Source organism: Procambarus clarkii, chromosome 7, assembly GCF_040958095.1.
Source record: "Procambarus clarkii isolate CNS0578487 chromosome 7, FALCON_Pclarkii_2.0, whole genome shotgun sequence".
Classification (NCBI taxonomy): Eukaryota; Metazoa; Arthropoda; class Malacostraca; order Decapoda; family Cambaridae; genus Procambarus; species Procambarus clarkii.
Window position 1 is genome coordinate 12,723,826 of NC_091156.1, and position 20,000 is coordinate 12,743,825.

At 47.3% G+C, this 20,000-nt stretch overlaps 1 protein-coding gene across 7 annotated transcripts in view; it reads right to left on the minus strand.

The window, feature by feature from the left end:
• The window catches only part of LOC138356725 (tol-Pal system protein TolA-like), a 217,043-nt gene that overhangs the window by 130,719 nt on the left and 66,324 nt on the right, over positions 1-20,000 (minus strand). For 2 of the 7 annotated variants that reach the window (XR_011224584.1, XM_069312977.1), the window contains exon 2: positions 9,439-9,478. The exons of 4 other annotated variants lie outside the window; for them this stretch is intronic. The gene's annotated coding sequence lies outside the window, so the exon portion shown is untranslated. Of the gene's footprint in view, positions 1-9,397; positions 9,479-20,000 lie in introns of all 7 variants that reach the window. One more of the 7 variants, XM_069312979.1, reaches the window with a different exon arrangement.

A 20,000-nucleotide genomic window follows, 5' to 3' on the forward strand; every position in this document is an offset into this window, starting at 1 on the left:
CCACTAAGGACAGCTGGAACACCACCACTATGGACAGCTGGAACACCACCACTAAGGACAGCTGGAACACCACCACTAAGGACAGCTGGAACACCACCACTAAAGACAGCTGGAACACCACCACTAAAGACAGCTGGAACACCACCACTAGGGACAGCTGGAACACCACCACTATGGACAGCTGGAACACCACCACTATGGACAGCTGGAACACCACCACTAAAGACAGCTGGAACACCACCACTAGGGACAGGTGGAACACCACCACTATGGACAGCTGGAACACCACCACTATGGACAGCTGGAACACCACCACTAAAGACAGCTGGAACACCACCACTAAAGACAGCTGGAACACCACCACTAAAGACAGCTGGAACACCACCACTAAAGACAGCTGGAACACCACCACTAGGGACAGCTGGAACACCACCACTATGGACAGCTGGAACACCACCACTAAAGACAGCTGGAACACCACCACTAAAGACAGCTGGAACACCACCACTAAAGACAGCTGGAACACCACCACTAAAGACAGCTGGAACACCACCACTATGGACAGCTGGAACACAACCACTAAAGACAGCTGGAACACAACCACTAAAGACAGCTGGAACACCACCACTAGGGACAGCTGGAACACCACCACTATGGACAGCTGGAACACCACCACTAAAGACAGCTGGAACACCACCACTAAAGACAGCTGGAACACCACCACTAAAGACAGCTGGAACACCACCACTAAGGACAGCTGGAACACCACTACTATGGACAGCTGGAACACCACCACTAGGGACAGCTGGAACACCACCACTATGGACAGCTGGAACACCACCACTAAAGACAGCTGGAACACCACCACTAAAGACAGCTGGAACACCACCACTAAAGACAGCTGGAACACCACCACTAGGGACAGGTGGAACACCACCACTATGGACAGCTGGAACACCACCACTATGGACAGCTGGAACACCACCACTAAAGACAGCTGGAACACCACCACTAAAGACAGCTGGAACACCACCACTAAAGACAGCTGGAACACCACCACTAAAGACAGCTGGAACACCACCACTAAAGACAGCTGGAACACCACCACTAGGGACAGCTGGAACACCACCACTATGGACAGCTGGAACACCACCACTAAAGACAGCTGGAACACCACCACTAAAGACAGCTGGAACACCACCACTAAAGACAGCTGGAACACCACCACTAAAGACAGCTGGAACACCACCACTATGGACAGCTGGAACACAACCACTAAAGACAGCTGGAACACAACCACTAAAGACAGCTGGAACACCACCACTAGGGACAGCTGGAACACCACCACTATGGACAGCTGGAACACCACCACTAAAGACAGCTGGAACACCACCACTAAAGACAGCTGGAACACCACCACTAAAGACAGCTGGAACACCACCACTAAGGACAGCTGGAACACCACTACTATGGACAGCTGGAACACCACCACTAAGGACAGCTGGAACACCACCACTAAGTACAGCTGGCAGTAACATACAGCTGGAACACCACTACGGGCAGCTGGACCACCACCACCAAAGTCAGCTAAAGCTAAAAGAATTCCCCTTTTCTTTTACCCTCAAGAACAGCTCTTTAGCTTTTAGCTCAGAAGAACAGCCTCCAGCAAGCTGCGGTGCGAGAAATCTTTGAAGTTTTCTTCAAAGACAGACTATCTACACCTCACGCTCAAGTGGGGATGGCCAGTGGCCGGTGATCTAAGGGTCTATCGGACCCCTTGATCCGATAGACTGGTGCCTCTATCGGATCGAACTTGTGCGCGTCTATCAGTGAAGGAAATAGATTTACACACGTAACGCTAAGGCGGTGATGGGCACAGTTTCTCCTGGGTTCCAGACTTCGGGAGTGAAGAGAAGGGAACTATTAGGGGATAGTTCCCTTCTTCCTTGTTCTTAGACCATACGTCTTGAGGGAGGTCGTGGCGCCCTTGTTCTTGGACCATACGTCTTGAGGGAGGTCGTGGGGCCCTTGTTCTTGGACCATACGTCTTGAGGGAGGTCGTGGGGCCCTTGTTCTTGGACCATACGTCTTCAGCAAGGTCGTGGCGCCCTTGTTCTTGGATCATACGTCTTGAGGAAGGTCGTGGCGCCCTTGTTCTTGAACCATACGTCTTGAGGGAGGTCGTGGCGCCCTTGTTCTTGGACCATACGTCTTGAGGGAGGTCGTGGCGTCCTTGTTCTTGGACCATACGTCTTGAGCAAGGTCGTGGCGCCCTTGTTCTTGGACCATACGTCTTGAGCAAGGTCGTGGCGCCCTTGTTCTTGGACCATACATCTTGAGGGAGGTCGTGGCGCCCTTGTTCTTGGACCATACGTCTTGAGCAAGGTCGTGGCGCCCTTGTTCTTGGATCATACGTCTTGAGCAAGGTCGTGGTGCCCTTGTTCTTGGACCATACGTCTTGAGGGAGGTCGTGGCGCCCTTGTTCTTGGACCATACGTCTTGAGGGAGGTCGTGGGGCCCTTGTTCTTGGACCATACGTCTTCAGGGAGGTCGTGGCGCCCTTGTTCTTGGACCATACGTCTTGAGGGGGGTCGTGGGGCCCTTGTTCTTGGACCATACGTCTTCAGGGAGGTCGTGACGCCCTTGTTCTTGGACCATACGTCTTGAGGGAGGTCGTGGCGCCCTTATTCTTGGACCAAACGTCTTGAGGGAGGTCGTGGCGCCCTTGTTCTTGGACCATACGTCTTGAGCGAGGTCGTGGCGCCCTTGTTCTTGGACCAAACGTCTTCAGCAAGGTCTTCCTCGGCCAAAATTAAGTTTACTTACCCTTCCAGATATGTAGTATATGGTACCAGGTATGGTATATAAGTACCAGGTATGGTATATGAGTGTGTCTGACTCGCTTCCCTCTCATCACTACTGAGGTCTCTGCATCTTGGTGTCAGGAAATGAGATGCTAAGTGGGTTTAGGATGCCCTGATTGCGACATCCCTGATTCGTCCAAGTGGCGTCTCTACTCGGGTTGATGATAATCTCGCCAGGATTATGTCCGCCTTCTCTCCACCGCTCAGAGTATTTTAATGTAAATGAAACACTTTATATGGATCCTGTGGTACAGTGGTCTTCGTTTTCGACTCATAATCGGGTAAACGTATCACAAAACGTTTACTTTCACCTAATGCACCAGTTCACCTAGCAGTAAATGAATTAGTATAAGACTTCACACTTCAGCAAGATGAAGTAAGAATGCTGAGACAGCCAATGTAGGGTTTAAGAATATTATAGTTGATAAGTGATGATTCCCTTATCATTGACCCAACCACTTGGGCTGAACGGTAGAGCGACGGTCTCGCTTCCTGCAGGTCGACGTTCAATCCCCGACCGTCCACAAGTGATTGGGCACCATTGCTTTCACCCCAGTCCCATCCCAAATCCTGACCCCTTCCCAGTGCTATATAGTCGTAATGGCTTGTCGCTTTCCCCCTGAATAATTCCCTCCCTTATCACTGAACTCCACGCATATGTACACTAAAATTAAGGGCTTATATATATATATATATATATATATATATATATATATATATATATATATATATATATATATATATATATATATATATATATGTCGTACCTAGCAGCCAGAACGCACTTCTCAGCCTACTATTCAAGGCCCGATTTGCCTAATAAGCCAAGTTTTCAGGAATTAATATATTTTCTCTAATTTTTTTCTTATGAAATGATAAAGCTACCCCATTTCATTATGTATGAGGTCAATTTTTTTTATTGCAGTTAAAATTAACGTAGTTATATGACCGAACCTAACCAACCCTACCTAACCTAACCTAACCTAACCTATCTTTATAGGTTAGGTTAGGTAGCCGAAAAAGTTAGGTTAGGTTAGGTAGGTTAGGTAGTCGAAAAACAATTAATTCATGAAAACTTGGCTTATTAGGCAAATTGGGCCTTGAATAGTAGGCTGAGAAGTGCGTTCTGGCTACTAGGTACGACATATTATATATATATATATATATATATATATATATATATATATATATATATATATATATATATATATATATATATATATATATATATATATGATGTTTACAAAGCACGCTTATTATTATTATTATTAATCTGTTCGCAATGTCTTCTATTTGAATAACTTTTCTGTATACACCACATTCATTGTGAAGTTCCTGCTTCGGTTTCCATTTAGTTCACCCGGGTTGTAAACTGGCCGTTACCCGAGTTTACTGGCTACACAAACTCTATATATAATGATTGTTGAGCTCCCGACCACCGGCTTATTTATTTTTATCGTTGCCGCCTCTTTTAATTAGTTTTTATATTAATTCCAATTTCCTGACTATGGCAGCTATATATATATATATATATATATATATATATATATATATATATATATATATATATATATATATATATATATATATATATATATATATATATATATGTGTGTGTGTGTGTGTGTGTATATATATACTGGCAGCAGATTTTCATTTATACATATTTCATTGAATGTGTCTGCATATTCTGTATTATTTTCTTGTATAGGGCTTCTATCCCTCTGACTAGTGCTCTAGCATCTTGGTTTAATTGGAAGAGTTCTTTAAAGGCCATCTTCGTTCCAGGTGAAGAAAAATAAGTAAATAAGTGTAGAATGTATTACACTTATTATAAAATCTACTCTACGTTTCGAACCTACATGGTTCATTCTCAAGTGATAAGAAAATACAAGGCGTGTTAGATTGATACCATTAAGGAGTCAGGTGAAGACAAGTAGACTATTCAAATGGGCCAAGAATAAGGCATGAAGGGGGGGAGGGAGGAAATAAGGTAAGGCGTAAAAGAAAAAGGCGAAAATAGGGGACGAAGCATGTTGGGCAGTGTCTTCTATGTTGGCATCTTCAAGTTCCGGTCTTGTTCTTACTCTCATGGTGGGTAGAGTGAATAGTTCCGTAACTTTGGGTATTCATGGCGGGTTGTTCTATTTTTATGTGAATTACTTGAAGAATTTGTAATCTTCTTACATCTTAGGATTTTGTCTATTATACAAGTGTTTTTATTCAACATTTCTCTTGTTAGGGTGATGTCATGGGCTTGTCTCGTGTGATTCCTGGGGGCACCGGATTGAAGATGACATGGTCAAACGCCTCGTCAGCTTGGTCGACGTCATACCTATGTACGTAGATTGAAGGCTACATCCTTCGTGGGGGCAAGTGTACCTATATACAACGCTTGACTGCTGTAAAGGGTTCTCCGTCGGCTTCGAGCTGTTTTTAATAAGGTCGATAATCTTCCTTGTTTTATATAGAATTTATATTCTATAAAACACACTCATCTATTTATAAGACTAAGAGTAAACACCACACCTAGAGCACCAGCTGTGATCAGCACACTCCTTAAATTGTCTATACAGTATACCTAGGTCATAAAAGTATTTGTGTGTACGTCTGATACCATACTACTTGTGTAAGGAGGAACTGTATATGTTTATCTCTCAGAATGTTCGGTAATATGTTTATTGTTTGTGATGTGTGTCTATGTATGTATTAACACGTTGTACAGAACGGGGTGAGAATAGCTTGAGCTACCTCATCCCTTTGTGTATTTTACCTCAATAAACTTATTTCAATTTCAGCACACTCGTCTATTTATAAGACTAAGACAGAGTAAACACGACACCTAGAGCACCAGCTGTGCTCAACACAGGTTAGAGCCGTCACCAGTGCCCCGAGAATGGGGAGAACTGGTTGGTACAGCACACGTTGACGGAGGGCGATAGAGCGGACATAAATGGGTTAAGTGGTTAAGGGTGAAGGGTAGGATAGAAGGGGGAGAGCAAGATGGGGGGGGAGGGAGGGAGAGAAGGGGAGGGGGGGGGGATAGTAAAGAGGGATAGATCATAACAATATAAAATCCCACTATATGCAAGGCCGACCTACGGGTTTCGTATATTTCAATCAAAATGCGTTTTTCTTGGGTGCTCATTTGTGTCTTAAATACTCAGCTAAGTTAAGTTTACTTTGACTATATTAATCAAATTACAACAAATCTATATTAAATTAACTTCATATGATATATTATTGTGCGTGTATATGTAGGGGGTACCAACTCTAAATTGTGGGGACCCATAGCCTCGGAGAAGAAAATGTAAGGTACTCGGAGAACACCTTGCAGATTGCTACTGAACAGCAGTAGCATAATATATATATAATAAATAATATATAATATATATATATATAATATATATATATATATATATATATATAACTGAAAACTCACACCCCAGAAGTGACTCGAACCCATACTGCCAGGAGCACTCTGCTGGCGTACAGGATCCCTTAACCGCTCGACCAACACGACCGGACAAAAGAGGTTTGTAGCCGAGGCTATTTCCATCCCCCACAGAGAGACAGACAGAGAGAGAGAGAGAGAGAGAGAGAGAGAGAGAGAGAGAGAGAGAGAGAGAGAGAGAGAGAGAGAGAGAGAGAGAGAGAGACAGACAGACAGACAGACAGACAGACAGACAGACAGACAGACAGACACAGACAGACAGACAGACAGAGAGAGAGAGATAGAGAGAGAGATAGAGAGAGAGAGAGAGAGAGAGAGAGAGAGAGAGAGAGAGGGGGGGGGGGATTCAGTTGACAGACAGAGTTCCCACCCGTTGACAGCCTGATCTGTCTGCGGCTTCGCGACAAGCGATTTATCCCGCTTTCCTGCTCAATGTCAATCCTTCGGTGTCGAATGTATCGTTCCCTGGGTATTTATGGGGGAACCAGGAGTTAAGCTCCGCCTACTAAGTAGATAGCCTCAGGTCATCTACCTACCATGCCTAAACAGCGGCTTGTCTGATGGAAAGACACAACCCACCGGCTTAGCAGAAAGCAAGGTCACTTCACACGACCTGTCCCGAAGGCAACTTCTGACTATTAAATCTCCAGGTGTGACTTAATTACTAAAGACAGTCAGTCAAGCGCCTCAAATATCATGTATAGCTGACTCTCGTATGTAAAATGATATACAAAACGCCTTTATGGTGTTACCGAATCTGTCATAATGTGTCGCCCAGTGTGTCACATCGTGTCACTACACTTGTCACCCTGTGTCTCGTCCACAGTGTGCCAATATCATACCAACATTCCCTCCCCCCCCCCCCCGCCCCGCCTCCCAGCCTCCCAAAATCCTCCCTCACCCCCCCTCCTCCACTCCCCTTGGCCGCGATTGTTCTCGGTCGCTGCCTAATCCTCCCCCACCCTAGGGAGGATTTTTCACGCCGTGTCCGGAGGAAAAAGTTTGAGTGGTTGCTGGTAAATCCCGTAGCTGGGATGTGTTTGTGGGGTTCTTCTGTCTCGCCTCCAGTCGTGCTTAGACTGGAGGAAATCGCGTCATGCGCTCTCTGACTGTCTTCACAATGCCTGATCCTGACACCAAAACTTGCACTCAATCTCCAACTTTGTTTACCAGTTTTTTTTATTAACCCTGGCAGGGGGCTCGAACTTCCACTCGCGTGATGCAAAGAGTGCTGAACCACTGGACCAACACTCCATATAAAAAAAAAAATTCAACGGTTTCCAGACCTTTTTTCTATTATCTTACCAATCATGGGGTTTGATTGATATAATGCTGGGTTTATATTTATGTAGGAATTACATGATTTAAGTTTATTGAAATGATATGAATCATGTGAACAAACAATGGATTGGGATCCTAAACTGTTCTTACGCTGTATTACTTTAACTCTATAGTCAAGCTGATTGCCTTAGCGGCTCAAATACAACATATTACAAGACTTATACAACATTTTGTAAAGTCAATTTTTCTGAAGTCATCCTCATCCTCCACCTTCTGTCATCCTCCACCCACTTTCATCACCCACCTACCTTAATCCCTCACCCATCATCATACTCCCACCCACCTTTGATCTCCCCCCCCCCACCCCCTTCCGAAGCGATATTTTAACCCAACTGCATTTACCATTAACTTAAGAGACCAATGCACTCTACTCTTTAACACCCCCCCCCCACCCACACCCCCGTTCACTTAGGCCATCACAGCCTTCCCACCCACCTACGTGCTCACCCTCCGTCAGTACACCCACTCACCCGCCCGCCCGGCCACACACACCCACACACTCACCCACACACACACCCACTCACCCACACACACACCCACACACTCACCCACACACACACCCACACACTCACCCACACACATACCCACACACTCACCCACACACTCACCCACACACTCACCCACACACTCACCCACACACACACCCACACACTCACCCACACACATACCCACACACTCACCCACACACTCACCCACACACTCACCCACACACACACCCACACACTCACCCACACACCCACACACTCACCCACACACTCACCCACACACACACCCACACACTCACCCACACACTCACCCACACACTCACCCACACACTCACCCACACACACACCCACTCACCCACACACACACACACCCACACACTCACCCACACACACACCCACTCACCCACACACACACTCACCCACACACTCACCCACACACACACCCACACACTCACCCACACACTCACCCACACACTCACCCACACACTCACCCACACACTCACCCACACACACACCCACTCACCCACACACACACACACCCACACACTCACCCACACACACACCCACTCACCCACACACCCACACACACACCCACTCACACACACACTCACCCACACACACACCCACTCACCCACACACACACCCACACACACACACACACTCACCCACACACACCCGCACACACACCCGCACACACACCCCCACACACACACACACACACACACACACACACACACTCACCCACACACACCCGCACACACACACACACACACACACACACACACCACGGAAGGAAACACGGAAGAAAAACAAATCACAGACATAAGGAAGAAATGTTTTCAGCATAAGAGCTGCCAATAAGTGGAACAGATTAGACGTACAAGTCGCTGAAGCTAAATCAATTCAGTATTTATATGGAACTATGATACAAAGGCGTAAGAAATGAGTCATTCCATTAATCTAAGAACGTTGGGAAGGCGGGGGGCCAGGAGCCTAGCTCCACCCAGCGAGTACATCTAGATGAGTACACTCACCCACTCGCCCACACCCACGAAACCACCCATTCACCCGCCCACACACACACACTCACATTCCGAATCACCCACTCACACTCACTCATCCATCCAAACGCTCATACCTCATCCACCAGCCCACATACCCATCCAAACACCCCACACCCGCTTCCAAACGCCCACACCCCCATCCACCCGCCCACACTCTCACCTCCCCCCCCCCCCTGGCACCCGACACACCTGGGTAGCGGCGTGCGTGACGTGCTAATTAACTTCCATACCTCCAGGAGACGTACAGGTGTCCAAGTCCGTCCTCGCCACCTTAAACGACCAACCGTAAACAAGTTCTCATTAAAGGGCAAATATCAGTCAATAAAGTTATCTTGTGAAAGGAATTGTGAACAAGGTTCGCGTCGCTGAGAGGCAGGGAGTGCCAAGTTTATGGTCAGGGAGTGCCAAGCTTATGGTCAGGGAGTGCCAAGCTTATGGTCAGGGAGTGCCAAGCTTATGGTCAGGGAGTGCCAAGTTTATGGTCCTGGAGTGCCAAGCTTATGGTCCTGGAGTGCCAAGTTTATGGTCAGGGAGTGCCAAGCTTATGGTCAGGGAGTGCCAAGTTTATGGTCCTGAAGTGCCAAGTTTATGGTCAGGGAGTGCCAAGCTTATGGTCAGGGAGTGCCAAGTTTATGGTCCTGGAGTGCCAAGCTTATGGTCCTGGAGTGCCAAGTTTATGGTCAGGGAGTGCCAAGCTTATGGACAGGGAGTGCCAAGTTTATGGTCCTGGAGTGCCAAGGTTATGGTCCTGGAGTGCCAAGGTTATGGTCCTGGAGTGCCAAGGTTATGGTCAGGGAGTGCCAAGCTTATGGTCCTGGAGTGCCAAGGTTATGGTCAGGGAGTGCCAAGCTTATGGTCTTGGAGTGCCAAGGTTATGGTCCTGGAGTGCCAAGGTTATGGTCCTGAGGTGCCAAGCTTATGGTCAGGGAGTGCCAAGTTTATGGTCCTGGAGTGCCAAGCTTATGGTCAGGGAGTGCCAAGGTTATGGTCCTGAGGTGCCAAGCTTATGGTCAGGGAGTGCCAAGGTTATGGTCCTGAGGTGCCAAGCTTATGGTCAGGGAGTGCCAAGTTTATGGTCCTGAGGTGCCAAGCTTATGGTCAGGGAGTGCCAAGGTTATGGTCCTGGAGTGCCAAGGTTATGGTCCTGGAGTGCCAAGGTTATGGTCCTGGAGTGCCAAGGTTATGGTCAGGGAGTACCAAGCTTATGGTCAGGGAGTGCCAAGGTTATGGTCAGGGAGTGCCAAGCTTATGGTCCTGGAGTGCCAAGCTAATGGTCCTGGAGTGCCAAGCTTATGGTCCTGGAGTGCCAAGCTTATGGTCCTGGAGTGCCAAGCTTATGGTCCTGGAGTGCCAAGCTTATGGTCCTGGAGTGCCAAGCTTATGGTCCTGGAGTGCCAAGCTTATGGTCCTGGAGTGCCAAGCTTATGGTCCTGGAGTGCCAAGCTTATGGTCAGGAAGTGCCAAGTTTATGATCATGGAGTGCCAAGTTTATGGTCCTGGAGTGCCAAGTTTATGGTCAGGGAGTGCCAAGCTTATGGTCAGGGAGTGCCAAGCTTATGGTCAGGGAGAGCCAAGCTTATGGTCCTGGAGTGCCAAGCTTATGGTCAAGGAGTGCCAAGTTTATGGTCCTGGAGTGCCGAGGTTATGGTCAGGGAGTGCCAAGGTTATGGTCAGGGAGTGCCAAGGTTATGGTCCTGGAGTGCCAAGTTTATGGTCAAGGAGTGCCACGTTTATTGTCCTGGAGTGCCAAGGTTATGGTCATGGAGTGCCAAGATTATGGTCAGGGAGTGCCAAGATTATGGTCAGGGAGTGCCAAGATTATGGTCAGGGAGTGCCAAGCTTATGGTCCTGGAGTGTCAAGCTTATGGTCCTGGAGTGCCAAGCTTATGGTCAGGGGAGTGCCAAGTTTATGGTCAGAGTGCCAAGGTTATGGTCAGAGTGTGCCAAGCTTATGGTCCTGGAGTGCCAAGCTTATGGTCATGGAGTGCCAAGCTTATGGTCCTGGAGTGCCAAGGTTATTGTCCTGGAGTGCCAAGGTTATGGTCCTGGAGTGCCAAGTTTATGGTCAGGGAGTGCCAAGGTTATGGTCAGGGAGTGCCAAGCTTATGGTCAGGGAGAGTCAAGCTTAGAGAGAGAGAGAGAGAGAGAGAGAGAGAGAGAGAGAGAGAGAGAGAGAGAGAGAGAGAGAGAGAGAGAGAGAGAGAGAGAGAGAGAGAGAGAGAGAGAGAGAGAGAGAGAGAGAGAGAGAGAGAGAGAGAGAGAGAGAGAGAGAGAGAGAGAGAGAGACAGACAGAGAGAGAGACAGACAGAGACACAGACAGACAGGTAAGGACAGAGAAAGAGAAAAACAGTAAGGAAAATAAAACAGAATTTCAGGCGAGGCGAGACCTGCACTTTAATTCCCACCAACAAAACCTTTAAGAATTTGTTTCCACTGAAGACCTGCCCACGTTGTCGCCCCCACATCCACCCACATCCACCACCACCCACATCCACCCGCCGCCCACATCCACCCGCCGCCACCCACAGTGTGACTCCGTACATCTCCCACCCGTACCTGTCCTACCGTCATTTTCTGCCCTCGTTACCCGATATTACCTGGTTAGTGAAGTTGTGTTTGTCAGCAGCCACCAGCACCGACATCACAATCTGCTTGATCAGGTAACTCCTGCAGGAACACGTGTGTGTCTGGAAGATCACCAATCCAGTAGCTGACGTTAACCTTATTTAACAGTGTTAAGTGCAGGTATAGACACTTCACAAAACTGGTTGGGATTTAAACGCCAGATAACAGAGAGACAAAGGCGAGAACCAGGAGCAGGAGCTTGACTATCCGCTCACTACAACTATGCGACTCAACCTAGACTAGTCCACATGGGTGACAATGATGACTAAATACACACACACACACACACACACACACACACACACACACACACACACACACACACACACACACACACACACACACAGATGGAATGCATTAGGCAGTGATGTGGTGGAGGCTGACTCCATAAACAGTTTCAAATGTAGATATGACAGGGCCCAGTAGGCTCAGGAATCTGTACACCAGTTGATTGACAGTTGAGAGGCGGGACCAAAGAGCCAAAGCTCAACCCCCGCAAGCACAAGTAGGCGAGTACACACACACACACATTTAGAGTGAGAATAGAGCTGTAGAGTAGAGTTTCCCCTCATTACCTGGCTTAGTGGTTCTTCCCTCCCCTCGTCATCAAGTGAGGGGCCCTTCCCCTACCTCATGACTTTATGAGGGGTCCTTCCTCCCCCTATTCCTCCTCATGGTCTCCCCTCTTCAAGTCTCACCTCCCCCTATTCAGCCCCTTAAGAGAGATTACCGGTATCACTCCCCTAACCTGAGTGTTGCCTGACCGCTCCTCCAACACTTCCCTCAGCTCCTCCGCTGTTAGTGTTGCCTCAACACTCCCCTCAGACCCCTCATGGAGAGGGGAAGGGCGCCACATTACACACCTCGCCACCCCTCGCCCCGCCATCTTGATACATTCCCAGAATTCGTGTTTTCCATCTGCCGTTGACTAGCACTATCTGCGGGGCCCCTAATGTTGTCTTAAGGGGCCAACACGGCCCAATTAATTATCTTGTTTCTTGTGAACTCAAGAATATGTGAACATGTGAACACGAGAATATGTGAACGTAAGAATATGTGAATATGTGAACACGAGAATATGACAATTACTACAACTGCAATAGACCTATTAGTTTATCCAAGGCAGCGGTGATCTACATCCAAACTTATTCATACGTTCTTACTAACACACAAATTAGCTGTGCCCGGCCACGCGTTGCTGTGGCTCAGCATCACAGCATCCTTCCTCTGTCCCCCAGTCCTCCCCATCATTTCCCCCCCCCCTCCCCCCTCCGTCCCCTCGTCCTCCCCACCATTCCCCACTCCCTCGTCCGATGCATTCCCAAATCATTTGAAGTACCCGTCAGAAAATTCGAAACATCAAATGATCTGATGTTCCCATCACTGAAATATAAGAAAAACAGTTAAGCAAACGAAATAAAAAAATGATAAAATACAAAAATAAAATATACTCACGAAATGAACGGTATGGTAAACAACACAGCTCAATTCCAACAAAATGAGTCTCAATCTATACATATACAACTGTGTTCCATTTATATGGAGGTGAGAGAGGCCGTGTGAAGACCGGCAAGTATAATGCTCTACTTATAATGTAATTATAAGTCAGTTAATGTTACAAACTGTACTTAAGAGAGAGAGTTTATGCACGATTATAAGTGTTTACAGTCTAAGCTGTTTTGGGTGCGAATCCACCTATGAAGTTGGGTTTACTTAGGTTTAGTGAGCTCAGGTTTGGTGAGCCCAGGTGTAGTGAGCTCTGGTTTAGTGAGCCCAGGTGTAGTGAGCTCTGGTTTAGTAAGCAACAACCTTGCTAAATAAGTACAACTTCATGCAAAAGGTTTTAAGTTTACACTAATGTGTTTAATCCAACGTTGACCTCAATAAAGTGAGGACGAGCTGGCGCCTCCACCGACCCGGAAATAAAGTATGGTAATCTTATGGGGCTCATGTGATTAACAACATACGCCTCACACCTCATACTAGCCACGACCACCTCACACCACCACAATCATTTGTGGTTATGAGGCGGCCGTGGGTGGTTATGAGGCGGCCGTGGGTGGTTATGAGGCGGCCGTGGGTGGTTATGAGGCGGCCGTGGGTAGTATGAGGCGGCCGTGGGTAGTATGAGGCGGCCGTGGGTAGTATGAGGCGGCCGTGGGTGGTTATGAGGCGGCCGTGGGTAGTATGAGGCGGCCGTGGGTGGTTATGAGGCGGCCGTGGGTGGTTATGAGGCGGCCGTGGGTAGTATGAGGCGGCCGTGGGTGGTTATGAGGCGGCCGTGGGTGGTATGAGGCGGCCGTGGGTAGTATGAGGCGGCCGTGGGTAGTATGAGGCGGCCGTGGGTGGTTATGAGGCGGCCGTGGGTGGTTATGAGGCGGCCGTGGGTGGTTATGAGGCGGCCGTGGGTGGTTATGAGGCGGCCGTGGGTAGTATGAGGCGGCCGTGGGTGGTTATGAGGCGGCCGTGGGTGGTTATGAGGCGGCCGTGGGTGGTTATGAGGCGGCCGTGGGTGGTTATGAGGCGGCCGTGGGTAGTATGAGGCGGTCGTGGGTAGTATGAGGCGGCCGTGGGTAGTATGAGGCGGCCGTGGGTAGTATGAGGCGGCCGTGGGTGGTTATGAGGCGGCCGTGGGTAGTATGAGGCGGCCGTGGGTAGTATGAGGCGGCCGTGGGTAGTATGAGGCGGCCGTGGGTAGTATGAGGCGGCCGTGGGTGGTTATGAGGCGGCCGTGGGTAGTATGAGGCGGCCGTGGGTAGTATGAGGCGGCCGTGGGTAGTATGAGGCGGCCGTGGGTAGTATGAGGCGGCCGTGGGTAGTATGAGGCGGCCGTGGGTAGTATGAGGCGGCCGTGGCTTGTGTGAGGTAGTTGTAGTCGTTATGACGACCGCCTCATAGCCCCAAATCCCTCACGGAAATACGCGAATTTGCCTCCGAGATTTCATCCAGATGAAATAAATAATCCCAGTGACTTCCACCAGACGTTTTCTCACGGACGCGAGACCACAAGGCATCCCAGCGAGGCTACAAGCGACCTCTCTCCCAGCCGGTTCGACACCCACAAGCCCCTATTAAGTGTCGACTTTGCCTACAACTTAACCTAACACCCCTCCCATGGTCCTTCTCCCCCCTGACTTACTTCTGCTACTTGCAAATGTGTTTAAGGGCGAGGGGAAGTTGGTTTGGAAGCTTTCAACTTGAGAAGTTAGAAAGATTTCAGCCACGCCTCTGAGCCAAGATGTCAGAACTTCGTGAATATTACACTAAGAATCCATGAGAACGAGGTGAGGAAATATTGTGGTTATAGAAGGGGCTCGAACCCACGTCCCTGAACATACACCCACTACCAACTGGACAATGATATATGTAAATGAAAATCTAAATAACAATAAAAATTTTAATAAATAAAATGTGACACTCTGACTGTCCAGAACATAAAACAAGAGGACCAAAACGAAAACAATGGACGAAAATAACATTAGGACCAAAACAATGAGCTGGACCAACAAAAACAATTAGCAAATAACTTTAAGACAATCACATGCCACACCCACTACTTGAAAAGACAATCACATGCCACACCCACTACGTGAAAAGACAATCACATGCCACACCCACTACTTGAAAAGACAATCACATGCCACACCCACTACGTGAAAAGACAATCACATGCCACACCCAGTACGTGAAAAGACAATCACATGCCACACCCACTACTTGAAAAGACAATCACATGCCACACCCACTACGTGAAAAGACAATCACATGCCACACCCAGTACGTGAAAAGACAATCACATGCCACACCCACTACTTGAAAAGACAATCACATGCCACACCCACTACGTGAAAAGACAATCACATGCCACACCCAGTACGTGAAAACAGATAATTACTAAGGAAATTCAGACACAGCAGCGGACCAGTAGGTTGTAAATAGTCAGCTTGAATGGATAAGTTATGTGGAAACAATTCAATGTGCTGATTTGAAGAGAAGTATTTGTATAATCTAATGACAGTGTGAAATCCCCACCATCCACCATCCCCTCGTCTTCCCCACCATCTCCAACTCCCCTCGTCCTCCCCACCATCTCCAACTCCCCCGTCCCCTCGTCCTCCCCACCATCTCCAACTCCCCCGTCCCCTCGTCCTCCCCACCATCTCCAACTCCCCCGACCCCTCGTCCTCCCCACCATCTCCAACTCCCCCGTCCCCTCGTCCTCCCCACCATCTCCAACTCCCCCGTCCCCTCGTCCTCCCCACCATCTCCAACTCCCCCGTCCCCCCCAACCACACGTCAGAAGATGGAGAAACGACGACCCTTATGTGGCCGAAACGTCGCCTCATAAGGGTCCAGGATAGACCGAAACGTCGCCTCATAAGGGTCCAGGATAGACCGAAACGTCGCCTCATAAGGGTCCAGGATAGACCGAAACGTCGCCTCATAAGGGTCCAGGATAGACCGAAACGTCGCCTCATAAGGGTCCAGGATAGACCGAAACGTCGCCTCATAAGGGTCCAGGATAGACCGAAACGTCGCCTCATAAGGGTCCAGGATAGACTGAAACGTCGCCTCATAAGGGTCCAGGATAGACTGAAACGTCGCCTCATAAGGGTCCAGGATAGACCGAAACGTCGCCTCATAAGGGTCCAGGATAGACCGAAACGTCGCCCCTTTCGTGTCACGTGTGGGTTGGGTAAGTATAACTATTTGTATGGGGGGGGGCAAGATTGTCATGCTCGGAGGGGGGGGGCAAGATTGTCATGCTCGGAGGGGGGGGGGCAAGATTGTCATGCTCGGAGGGGGGGGGGCAAGATTGTCATGCTCGGAGGGGGGGGGCAAGATTGTCATGCTCGGAGGGGGGGGGGGGGGCAAGATTGTCATGCTCGGAGGGGGGGGGGGGCAAGATCACCTTCAGAGTCATATCAATATTACTTTCAAGTCTTGTGACCAAAACAGGTGGGAATATTCCAGAGCGAAGCGCAGTTTATCAAAACTGGAAAGATCAAAATCTGAAACCTCTTATGGTTTCGTTTTTGTTTGTTTTGTTTTTTACATGGTTAGTGATTTGTTTGTTTGTTTTTATATCACTAACCATTACCACACCCAACCCGCCAAACACACTCCGAAACTACGACGTTGGTACAACGTTCGAACAAGTTTTAACACCACCTAACCAGTCATAACAACCAATATAGCAAGTTGTAACAACGTTCTAATATGTCATAAACACGTTAAAGCAAGATGTAACAACTTTATTACAAGTTGTAACAACGTTCTAATATGTCATAAACACGTTAAAGCAAGATGTAACAACTTTATTACAAGTTGTAACAAGCGGAATATAGAGACAGTTTCGATTTGTGTTTCCAGGGAAGTCTCTTATTTGACTTTATTGAAGAGCTTCATATATAAACAAAATTTTGCTTGCCTTCTAATATTGGCTTCCATTAAACATTAAATTGAAATGGTTTTAATTCACATTTATCAGCAATCAAATTCGCTCGTCATTCATCAGATCAGTTAACTTAAAGGGATTTATAATCCAGGTTGCAGTCTCTGTCGCCCTGTGTGGCAACTTTCCTACCTTAGTTTAGTGCCATTGGGAAATTGTGCTATTGTAAATAAGTCCAAGAAGTCCACTACGGGCTCACCATAGCCCGTGCTCCTTGGAACTTTTTGTTCTAGGTAGCGAATCTTTAATAACAATAATATGCTATTGTAAAGCAGAGCCCATTACTGATGGGCTCACAGTCATGGTACAGTGTATGTAGTATGGTGACGCAGCCTACTGTGTTAGCCAAGTGGTGTCACATATGTCACATAAAAAATGCAGAAGTCGGTACTGGTGTCACATATTACATACGAAGCATATGTAATATACATATGTGAAGCTGCCTCGCATGGGCCAAGAAACCTCAGGATGATTGTGTATTATGTAACAGATAACAGGACGACTGTATATTACACGAGCGATAACCAGAATGACTGTTTATTGCAAGAGTGATAACCAGAATGACTGTTTATTGCAAGAGCGATAACCAGAATGACTGTTTATTGCAAGTGCGATAACCAGAATGACTGTTTATTGCAAGAGCGATAACCAGAATGACTGTTTATTGCAAGAGCGATAACCAGAATGACTGTTTATTGCAAGAGCGATAACCAGAATGACTTTCAAGTTTACTAGTTTTCAAGGTAAGCTAGTATGTTTAGTATGTCACATATGCACGTATTTAATAAGTCAATATTGACTATACGAAAGTGCGAGAACGGGTTGGTTCCTTGAGGGAGTGCGGGGACGACTCCCAACATCACTATACAAGTATGTTGACCAGACCACACACTAGAAGGTGAAGGGACGACGACGTTTCGGTCCGTCCTGGACCATTCTCACAATCGACTTGAGAATGGTCCAGGACGGATCGAAACGTCGTCGTCCCTTCACCTTCAAGTGTGTGGTCTGGTCAACATACTTCAGCCACGTTATTGTGACTCCTCGTCTGTATCACTATACAACTCTTCCGGTGAAGAGAAAAAGACACTTTGAAAACATTTAACAAGTACAAACGTCTTCGAAAAATGTGTTATACTTGGTCTCCAAGCGTTTATACTTGGTCTCCACGCGTTTATACTTGGTCTCTACGCGTTTATACTTGGTCTCCACGCGTTTATACTTGGTCTCCACGCCTTATACTTGGTCTCCACGCCTTATACTTGGTCTCCAAGCGTTTATACTTGGTCTCCACGCGTTTATACTTGGTCTCCACGCGTTTATACTTGGTCTCCACGCGTTTATACTTGGTCTCCACGCGTTTATACTTGGTCTCCACGCGTTTATACTTGGTCTCCACGCGTTTATACTTGGTCTCCACGCGTTTATACTTGGTCTCCATGCCTTATACTTGGTCTCCACGCGTTTATACTTGGTCTCTACGCGTTTATACTTGGTCTCCATGCCTTATACTTGGTCTCCACGCGTTTATACTTGGTCTCTACGCGTTTATACTTGGTCTCCACGCGTTTATACTTGGTCTCTACGCGTTTATACTTGGTCTCCATGCCTTATACTTGGTCTCCAAGCGTTTATACTTGGTCTCCAAGCGTTTATACTTGGTCTCCAAGCGTTTATACTTGGTCTCCACGCGTTATACCAAGTGGAGCGATATACCAAGTACCCTGAGCTACAGTATACTGGTTGAGGGATATATTTGGCGGCGGTACAGGCCCGCTGCCTGCAGGTCTGTGTCTCTCTGTACTGAGAAGAGAAAACAGTCCACTACGGGCTCACCATAGCCCGTGCTACTTGGAACTTTTTGTTCCAAGTAGCGAATCTTTAACAACAACAACTGTACTGAGGACAAGACGTCCGTCCCGTGACTGTGTTCAGCGAAGTGCTCCGGGAGGAGTACAAGTGACGTGTCTGTACTCTGGACACGGGTGACGTGTCCCCCGTGTCCTCACTTCTTCCTACACCCAACACAGCCACCTGTGTCGGGTGTTAGTAATTATCGGAATTATCATCCACTATAATTATCTGTAATTATCTTCTACTGCACTTGCAATACCTCTTGTGGCACTAAGCAAGCTTATTATATTATATATATATATATATATATATATATATATATATATATATATATATATATATATATATATATATTGGTGTATACTGGCAGAAGGTTTTCTTTCAAACATGTTTCATTGAATATGACAGCATATTCTGTGTTTATTATTTTCTGGTTTAGGGCTTCTATCCCTCTATTTTCTTAGCATCAGGGCTTAATTGAAATAGGAGTTCTCCAAAACTCATTTTCAAAACTCATTCATTCATATATATATATATATATATATATATATATATATATATATATATATATGTATATATATATATATATATATATATATATATATATATATATATATATATATATATCCCCACGCGAGAACTCTTTTCTTACCTCGTCCACCTCGCAAAAAAAACGCCAAACATATCGTAGCATTTTTCCAGGAAAAATTTAGGATTGCGTGCACGCTATTTCCTCGTGAGGCCTCTGCCCCCCCCCCCCCCTCCCCCCTCCATCTTACCCCCCCCCCCATAACCATTCCACCACCCCACACCCTTCCCATATCACCCCACCTCCATAACCACTATCCACCCCCCGA